The sequence below is a fragment of the Ascaphus truei genome, chromosome 3, assembly GCF_040206685.1.
Source record: "Ascaphus truei isolate aAscTru1 chromosome 3, aAscTru1.hap1, whole genome shotgun sequence".
Lineage (NCBI taxonomy): Eukaryota > Metazoa > Chordata > Amphibia > Anura > Ascaphidae > Ascaphus > Ascaphus truei.
In genome coordinates this window covers 84,788,005-84,797,812 of record NC_134485.1, presented here as the reverse complement: position 1 = coordinate 84,797,812, position 9,808 = coordinate 84,788,005, and the positions used below count along the sequence as shown (strand labels likewise).

The window sequence follows — 9,808 nt, the reverse complement described above, 5'->3', positions numbered from 1 at the left end:
GGGGGTTTAAGCCCTAAGGATGGGTGTCTAGACCTTGCGGGTGGGTAGCGGTTGGGTTAACCCCTTTATTACCTTAGCAGTATTAACCGCTAAGGTAATGAAGGGGTTAAGTCCCCCCGGAACCCCCCCCCCCCTGCAAGGCCTAAACAGCCACTAAGGGCCAAATTCTCCCTTCACCCACCCTCGCTAGCCACAGTAAGCCTGGCACGGGTGTTTAACCCATTCATTGCCTTAGTGGTTAGCCGCTAAGGTAATGAAGTTGCTGTAAATGCATTTTTCCTGCATCGAATGCATGCCGGGGGGGTCCGGTGCTGGTATTAATATCTATCAGCTCCGGAGACCCCCGGCATCAATCCCAGGCAGAAAAGGGCCTGATTTTTTGTAAGTCCACACTTATCGCAGCTCATTGACGCATCTCCCCACCAATCAGCCAAAATTTTGAGGCGTATTGGATTGGGGAGAAGATCGCCTTTTTAGGGCTGCGATAGGCGGCGATAGCGGCGACAGGCGACTCGGGGGTACTATAATCGCGCAAGTTTATGATCCTTCCGAAAATGTGTAAATATGTATATTCTAGTGTTGTACCGGGTCATACTTTTTTTTTTTAAGCGGGTAACGGGTACCCGGGCAAAATCAATTGTTCTACCCGGCCGGGTACCCGGTTACCTGGATGGCACTTACCTGCAGGGTGGAGGAAGACTGCAGCAACATCTAGGAACAGCAGCAGAGGTCCTCTGGCGGTGGCAGCATCAGAAGTCTGTATTCAGCCAGCGTGGAAGCAGCAGGAAACCATTGCACAGCAGATACCAGTGTGAGCCGGGAAACCATGTGACCGGAGCAGGAGCGTTCCTGGATATAATAAAAACCTGCTTTATCGTATACATACGTGTGTGTGTCTATCTATCTATCTAAATCTATCTATCTATCTAAATCTATCTATCTATCTAAATCTATCTATCTATCTATCTATCTGTATCTGTATCTCTATCTGTATCTCTATCTATCCGCATCTCTATCTGTATCTCTCTATAACTATCTCTATCTCTCGCTCTATCTCTCCATCTCTCACTCCATCTCTCACTCTATCTCTCTCTCTCTCTCGCTCTATCTCTCGCTCAATCTCTCTCTCTCTCTCTATCTCTCTCTCTATCTCTCTCTCTATCTCTCTCTCTCTCTCAATCTCTCGCTCAATCTCTCGCTCAATCTCTCGCTCAATCTCTCTCTCTATCTCTCTCTCTATCTCTCTCTCTATCTCTCTCTCTATCTCTCGCTCTATCTCTCGCTCTATCTCTCGCTCTATCTCTCGTTCTATCTCTCTCTCTCTCTCTATCTCTCGTTCTATCTCTCGATCTCTCTCTCTATCTCTCTCTCTATCTCTCGCTCTATCTCTCGTTCTATCTCTCGCTCTATCTCTCGCTCGATTTCTCGCTATCTCTCTCTCTCTATCTCTCTCTCTATCTCTCTCTCTATCTCTCTCTCTATCTCTCTCGCCATCTCTCTCGCCATCTCCCTCGCCATCTCCCTCGCCATCTCCCTCGCCATCTCCCTCGCCATCTCTCTTGCTCTCTCTCTCTCTATCTCTCTCGCCATCTCCCTCGCCATCTTCTTCGCCATCTCCCTCGCCATCTCCCTCGCCATCTCCCTCGCCATCTCTCTCCCTCTCTCTCTTGCTCTCTCTCTCGCTCTCGCTCTCTCTCTCTCTCTCGCTCTCTCTCTCGCTCTCTCTCTCTTCAGTGGTGGCCTCCAGATCCGACTGCTGCTTCTCCTCCTCCACAGCTCTCAGCTCAATGCAGTCAGGGCTTTTACTCTGCAAGGGGGGCAAAGCAGGGCATTAAAAGGATATACAGGTGCTCGCTATCCGTCGCTTCATTATCCGTCGCGTCATAATGCATTCCGCAGAACGCATTATACAATGTCGGAACGGATTATTCGACCCCCGCGGATTAACATTGGATTGGCAAGCAGACGTTTTGCGGAACGGTTTCCGAAGGATAACAGAGGACCCCCTGTACATCTCTCTCTCTCTCTCTCTCTCTATGAACAGCGGGTTTAAAATCATGCTTCTCTCCGCTATGAATCCCATACAAAAGCAACTCTTGCAATCCCTGCGCCATTGTTCTACATTCTCCCCGAACAATGTTCCCTCGGGCAATGCATGACAATGAAAGATGGAGATGACGCTGAAAACTGATTTCAGGAATTGATCGGTGCGGTGAGAGCCAAATCATGCAGAAGTGAGAGCTGCCGATACCTGCTGCATGCAGAGCCGAGCGATCCCTGCAGAATCATGCTGCGACATGCACGCTCCTATTATAACGGACAATGCACCAAACCTGCAGCTCGTGCAAAAACAGCCATGAGCAGCTCCGCTTAGGGCAGGGGTCGGCAACCTGCGGCTCTTTCAGCACCTACATGCGGCTCTCCTCCTGTCCTGGGTTGCCGGTAACTGCGGGAGAGCACGGTCGGCGCTAGTCGGGCTTCTTGTTGCCCCCGGGCATCTCCCCAGCTGCTGGCATGCCTCCTGCACTGTCCCACGCTGGGTCTCTCTGATGCCGGCGTGCACCGGAAGTGTGCGCTGCAACTTCCGGCACGCTGACGTCACAGAGTGGAAGGCCCAAAGTAAGTAAGCGTCTGTCTGTATATGTATATACTGTGTGCTCATTTGCATGTCATTTCCCAGAATCCCTTACTGCAGTGGAAGCACTGTGTGCTGGGTGATAATGGTGAAAGGCAGGGTGCAGACCTGTCTAAGACATGCAAATGAGCACACAGTAATATTTCCATTTGCTATATGCTTTGCTTTGGAGGGTTTTTTGTCACTTTTTTTTACCCACCATAACTTAACTAAATGTGGTGGACACCTATCCAAGCTTCAAATTGCAAAGCCAGTATAACCAGCCTCACATTGAGACCCTAAAGGTCGAAACAGCTGTCTGTAGGTAGGTTTACTGGCTATGCATCTTAACCCAGGCTGTGCTGAAAAGCTGTGCAATGCAGCATAAGCTTCTAGGGTCCACGTCAAAATGGATTTGAAGCAAAAGGTGTCAGTGTGTGCTCATTTGCATGCCACTGCTGCAAAGGATTCTGGAGAATGACATGCAAATGAGCATACCGTGTCACCTTTTGCCTGATGTCCATTTGTAAATGGAATCCTTATAAGCTAATGCTCGCTGTTAACACAGCTAGTCTGTGAGGGTTTTTTCTGGCTTTGCATCTGATTCCCATGCTGTGCTTAAAAGATGTGTTAACGTCTCTCTGTATTTCCTGCCCAGGGGTTTCCTCATCGCCAACCGTCTTTCCAACACTTGTCAGCACTACCGCTCTCTCTCCCTCCTTCCTTTCTGCACTTCGTTCCTCATCTGCGTTGTATACCTGGGTAGCCACCTGCACGCTGTTCTCCTGTTCCAGGGCTTCCTGCTTCCTCTTCTCTATCTCCCTTTTCTCCTCCTCCATCTCCCTGTACCTGGTAAGACAGATCTTATTTTAACATTACCGTCCAACCATTATTATATTGGGGATTAAAAATGACACAAAAAAGTATATATAGAAAATACTAAATCGTTGTGGTCTACTTAGATTTTGCAAAGGCTTTTGATATGGTTCCACACAAGATTAATGTACAAAATAAAGCAAATTGGATTCTGTAAAAAATATTTGAACCTGGATTGAAAAGTGGTTGAATGATAGACAACAGAGAGTTGTCATAAATGGAACATTTTCAGGTTGGGTAAAGTCGTGAGTGGAGTACTGTACCTCTGTGATCGGTGCTGGGACCCCTGCTTTTTAACTTGTGTATTATTGACCTTGAAGTTAGCATAGAGAGCAAAGACCCACCTTAAAACACACCTGCTTAACGAAGCATATGAGTAGCTCCATAGCTAATACGATACACCTGATACATAAAGCTTGGCCCCCTGCAGACACACTTACCAGAACGCCCTCCTACTGTCTGTACGTTCTTCCTACCTACCAATTAGTTTGTAAGCTCTTGGGAGCAGGGATTCCTCTTCCTAAATGTTAATTATTATGTCTGAAGCACTTATTCCCATGATCTGTTATTGGTATTTGTTATTTATATGATTGTCACGTGTATTACCACTTTGAAGCGCTATGTATATTAATGGTGCTATATAAATAAAGACATACATACATATATACAAACATACATACATACATACATACATTAACACAATGGGACTCGGCCTGCACTCCTGCTGGCGTCTTCCGCGTATGGACCTCCAGCATGCCTGCAGAGACGGACACTTAAATCTGGCAAAACAGCCCGTCGCCATTTCCAGACACTGAGCGATGGCTTGGTGCGCGCTAACCCACGCAGTGCCAAAGTGGTCTTAAAGCAGTTTTGTAACAGAGGCAGCTCCTTATCGCAGAAGAAGGAGGCACCAGCTATGAGACGTCAAAGTTTGCATCCCTGAAATGTTAGTGTTTGAAATGCAGTGAAGTTCCAGCCACGGAACATTCTAAAGATGCATTTTTTGTAAACATGATCAACACCATGGTGACTGTCACTGCATTCTGTGGCTCAGGAATAGGTGGCTCGGGAATAGGTGGGACTCTACAATGAGGGATATTGTACCGGGTCTCCATCACCCTTTTATATTAGTTAAAGATCCTAAGAAAACCTCACAAATCTCTGCAGATACTTATGAGATTTCTAAAGCTTATCAATCTTTGAACTCCCATCTATTTCCATTAACTAGTGTCTTATTGGGTGTGTCATTGACACTTCCCGGGGCTTCTACCCCCAACACGGGCCACCCCAAGCCTGACCCCCTAACCCAATAGTAATGGCCAATAGATCTATTAGCCACATATTGGCTGTTGGCCAATATAAACGCATCACATACGTTAAATGCTGAAATAACAGACATGAATATAAACTTAAATGACTGTATAATCAATTCCATAGAGCAGGGGTGCACAAACTTTCTGCGCTGCGCTCCCCACCTACTCAGCCCCAGTGCTCACACCCCCCCCCCCCCTTACCTAGGAAGTGGTGGCAAATAACGCTGCAGAAGCATTGGACGCGTGTTGTCATGGCAACGTGTCGCTCAAAGTCAAGGTAAGTAAGTTACAGGGGCCTCGCGCGCTCCCCGGCATTCATTTTAAATGCTTTGGGGGAAAGCGCGGGGCATTTGTAACCGCCACGCTCCCATAAATAAATCTCACACCCCCAGGAGTTTGCACCCTGCCATAGAATACAAATGTGGTTCCCTAGGGTCTCAGGGAGGGTTTTCTAGGGTCTGATCAGGCAAAATATGATAAATGTTAGAATTTTGCTGCCCGAGCTGGATCTGCTCTTTAAAAAAATGTTTTACGTGTTAGAAATGATACAAAAACAGAAAAGACGGTGCAAAACAGCGCTAAAACACACAATAATATTATAATGGCAGCCAGACAAAAACTGACTGTACAGTCAGTAACTAAGCAAAGAAAAAGGATAAGCCGGCGCCAGTTCAAACCGTGACGTGTAAAGTCCAAATCAAGTCCTTTAGTGATGGTGATGAGCAAAGTGCAGATTTCCTCCAAAACGTGACGTGATATGTGAAAAAATAAAGAGAGAATTATAGTGCAGTATGTCAGAATGAGGACATAAAAACATATAACACTGACAACATAAAACAAACAAGACAGACTCACAACAACAACTAGCCAGACAGAAATTAATAAAAAAGCTATTTATTAACAACTAATGCAGGATTCTGGATAGTTTCACACACTAATCCGGGGGGGCAAAATCGTTGCCCTACTCACAGGATGCAGGATGTTTGAAAGCAGCAGGACTTGAAGCACTTTCTGTGGATCCAAGATGGCGACCGGAGCTCACTCTCTGGCGTCCCCACGTGTGGCAGATGCTGTATGGAGCTCCAGGGGGAGGTGCACTCAAACAGTATATGATGGAAAAATGGAAAAAATGGACTTTATTGGCAATGAGTATTAAAAAAAACACACAAGACAGACCCACACAAATCTCATAATAAATTGCTGTGTGATACAATGATGGAAAATTATACACCAAAAAGGCACATGAAATCTGGTAGGAACCAAAACAAAAAAGTACAGATATACCATAACAAAACCAGGGGAAAGAAAATTCCCCCAGTGTTGTAACTAAGATCGGCCGATCTGTAGCAAAAAACTCAAATAATTAGAGAATTGGTAAACCAAACCAGAACACAGAAAAATATATATATAAATAAATAAGGTGTAACACACAGCTAGAGGATAATAATGTTGTGACCCTATGATGTGCTGCAAACAGACTGTAAAAGCTGATGCCAAAACTATGCTGCACACATGAAATAATCAGCAAGAGAATGGAGTCCAAATAGTGCACTGGTAGCACTCATCTTAAGTCCCCAGAGGTAAGAGCTCAATAATAATGAGCAAAGGTAATGCTGGAGCAGACTAGGGACAGAGAGCGCTTGCAGATAGGTATTGAACAAGGCAGTGAGGAAGTCCCAACATACAGACCAGCGTCCCACGCTCAGGCACCAGCGACGTCACAAACGAAAATCTTGGGCAATCAGATGCGGCACACGGGTCAGGAGGAGGTGGGGGTACTGTCACAGCTCTGCTCCATTTTTCAGCAATTCCTATTGGCTGATTGCCGCGAGTGAACTTTTGGCGCGAAAACGAAGCCCTTTAAAGAGTGCGTCTGAATCCTGACATTGTACGCTCCCGGAAGAAGCCCTTTAGGTGAAACGTCGGTAAATGGAGCAGAGCTGTGACAGTACCCCCACCTCCTCCTGACCCGTGTGCTGCATCTGATTGCCCAAGATTTTCGTTTGTGACGTCGCTGGTGCCTGAGCGTGGGACGCTGGTCTGTATGTTGGGACTTCCTCACTGCCTTGTTCAATACCTATCTGCAAGCGCTCTCTGTCCCTGGACTGCTCCAGCATTACCTTTGCTCATTATTATTGAGCTCTTACCTCTGGGGACTTAAGATGAGTGCTACCAGTGCACTATTTGGACTCCATTCTCTTGCTGATTATTTCATGTGTGCAGCATAGTTTTGGCAACAGCTTTTACAGTCTGTTTGCAGCACATCATAGGGTCACAACATTATTATCCTCTAGCTGTGTGTTACACCTTATTTATTTATATATATTTTTTTCTGTGTTCTGGTTTGGTTTACCAATTCTCTAATTATTTGAGTTTTTTGCTATAGATCGGCCGATCTTAGTTACAACACTGGGGGAATTTTCTTTCCCCTGGTTTTGTTATGGTATATCTGTACTTTTTTGTTTTGGTTCCTACCAGATTTCATGTACCTTTTTGGTGTATAATTTTCCATCATTGTATCACACAGCAATTTATTATGAGATTTGTATGGGTCTGTCTTGTGTGTTTTTTTAATACTCATTGCCAATAAAGTCCATTTTTTCCATTTTTCCATCATATACTGTTTCAGTGCACCTTTATGACCCTTCTTTTCCCTTCTTCATGTTTAACATATATATATATATATATATATATATATATATATATATATATATATATATATATATATATATATATATCTTACTATATATTTCTGAAAGCGTCATATGTGTCCGTGTCTATATGTGTCTCCCTGTGTCCCTCCCTGTGTCCCTAGCGGCAATCCCATTGGACCTTGGGCCAGGCCAATGAGATTGCTCCCTTGGCCCGCCCGCCCCCGCACACCTCTCATTGGCCTGAGGCTGAGTGACGGGCCAAAGGAGAGACGGAGACACACACACACACACACACACATCTTCCTCACCCCCGAGGCCAGCCCCCCCCTCACCCAAACCTCACCTCCCCCCCCCTCCATCATCACCCCCCCTCACCCGCAACTCACCTCCCCTCGCGGCGCCCTGCTTGGCCGCGCGGGTGGGGGGTTTAGCGCCGCCGCCGCTCCCATCACCTCACAACCCTCAGGGGCGACGCAGCAGCCCTACCGCCTTCTTCCACCCTCCTCACAGCCTGCAAACCTGCTTGGCCACGCACTGCGGGACCTGCCAGCGGGAGGAGCAGGGCAGTGGCGGCGGGGACACCTCACCACGTGACTCCCACCCACCTCCCCAAATATTCCACTACGGCCGCCGCGTGAGGTATGGGTGGGGAGGGAATGGCGTGCCGCCCGCTATCTTCAAGCCGCCACGTGAGGTATGGGGGGGGGAGGGAATGGCGTGCCGCCCGCTATCTTCAAGCCGCCACGTGAGGTATGGGGGAGGGGGGTTGGAGGGAATGGCGTGCCGCCTGCTATCTTCAAGCCGCCACGTGAGGTATGGGGGGGGGGGGGGGTTGGAGGGAATGGCGTGCCGCCCGCTATCTTCATGCCCCCAAAGCCGCCGCATGTGGGGGGGGGTGTGGATGTGATGCCGGCCTGGAACTAGCTTCATGCCGCCGCGGGGGGGTAAGATGCAGGGGGGAAAAGCAGGCCTGCCCGCCCTCTATCTTAAGGCCTCCGCCTGAGGTATGGGGGCTGCGGGGGGCAGGGGATAGTGGGAGATGTCACTAAATAACCCACCCACCCAGTCACTAAATAACACACACACCCACCCAGTCACTAAATAACCCACCCACCCACCCACCCACTCACTAAATAACCCACCCACCCACTCACTCAATAACCCACTCACCCACTCACTAAATAAACCCGGTCACTAAATAACCCACCCACCCAGTCACTAAATAAACCCACCCACTCACACTAAATAACCCACCCACCCACTAAATAATGGTCACTAAATAACCCACCCACCCAGTCACTAAATAACCCACCCAGTCACTAAATAACCCACCCACCCAGTCACTAAATAACCCATCCACCCAGTCACTAAATAACCCACCCAGTCACTAAATAACCCACCCACCCAGTCACTAAATAACCCACCAACCCAGTCACTAAATAACCCACCCACCCAGTCAATAAATAACCAACCCACCCAGTCACTAAATAACCCACCCAGTCACTAAATAACCCACCCACCCAGTCACTAAATAACCCACCCACCCAGTCACTAAATAACCCACCCACCCAGTCACTAAATAACCCACCCACCCAGTCACTAAATAACCAACCCACCCAGTCACTAAATAACCCACCCACCCAGTCACTAAATAACCCACCCATCCAGTCACTAAATAAAAGTCACTAAATAACACACCCATCCACCCAGTCACTAAATAAAGTCACTAAATAAAGTCACTAAATGACATGTCACTAAATAAGTCACTAAATAAATCACTCACCCACCCACTCACTAAATAACCCACCCACCCACTCACTAAATAACCCACTCACCCACTCACTAAATAAACCCGGTCACTAAATAACCCACCCACCCAGTCACTAAATAAACCCACCCACTCACACTAAATAACCCACCCACCCACTAAATAATGGTCACTAAATAACCCACCCACCCAGTCACTAAATAACCCACCCAGTCACTAAATAACCCACCCACCCAGTCACTAAATAACCCATCCACCCAGTCACTAAATAACCCACCCAGTCACTAAATAACCCACCAACCCAGTCACTAAATAACCCACCCACCCAGTCAATAAATAACCAACCCACCCAGTCACTAAATAACCCACCCAGTCACTAAATAACCCACCCACCCAGTCACTAAATAACCCACCCACCCAGTCACTAAATAACCCACCCACCCAGTCACTAAATAACCCACCCACCCAGTCACTAAATAACCCACCCACCCAGTCACTAAATAACCAACCCACCCAGTCACTAAATAACCCACCCACCCAGTCACTAAATAACCCACCCACCCAGTCACTAAATAAAAGTCAC

The 9,808-nt window shown here is 47.3% G+C and overlaps 1 long non-coding RNA gene across 1 annotated transcript; it reads right to left on the bottom strand.

The window, feature by feature from the left end:
- Nucleotides 1-686: 686 nt before the first annotated feature.
- On the bottom strand, nucleotides 687-8,025 carry LOC142490939 (uncharacterized). Its single transcript, XR_012800167.1, has 3 exons — nucleotides 7,844-8,025; nucleotides 3,373-3,463; nucleotides 687-1,807 (listed from the first exon to the last, which is right to left on the bottom strand). It is a non-coding gene; the product is annotated as an uncharacterized LOC142490939 (long non-coding RNA).
- Nucleotides 8,026-9,808: the final 1,783 nt, after the last annotated feature.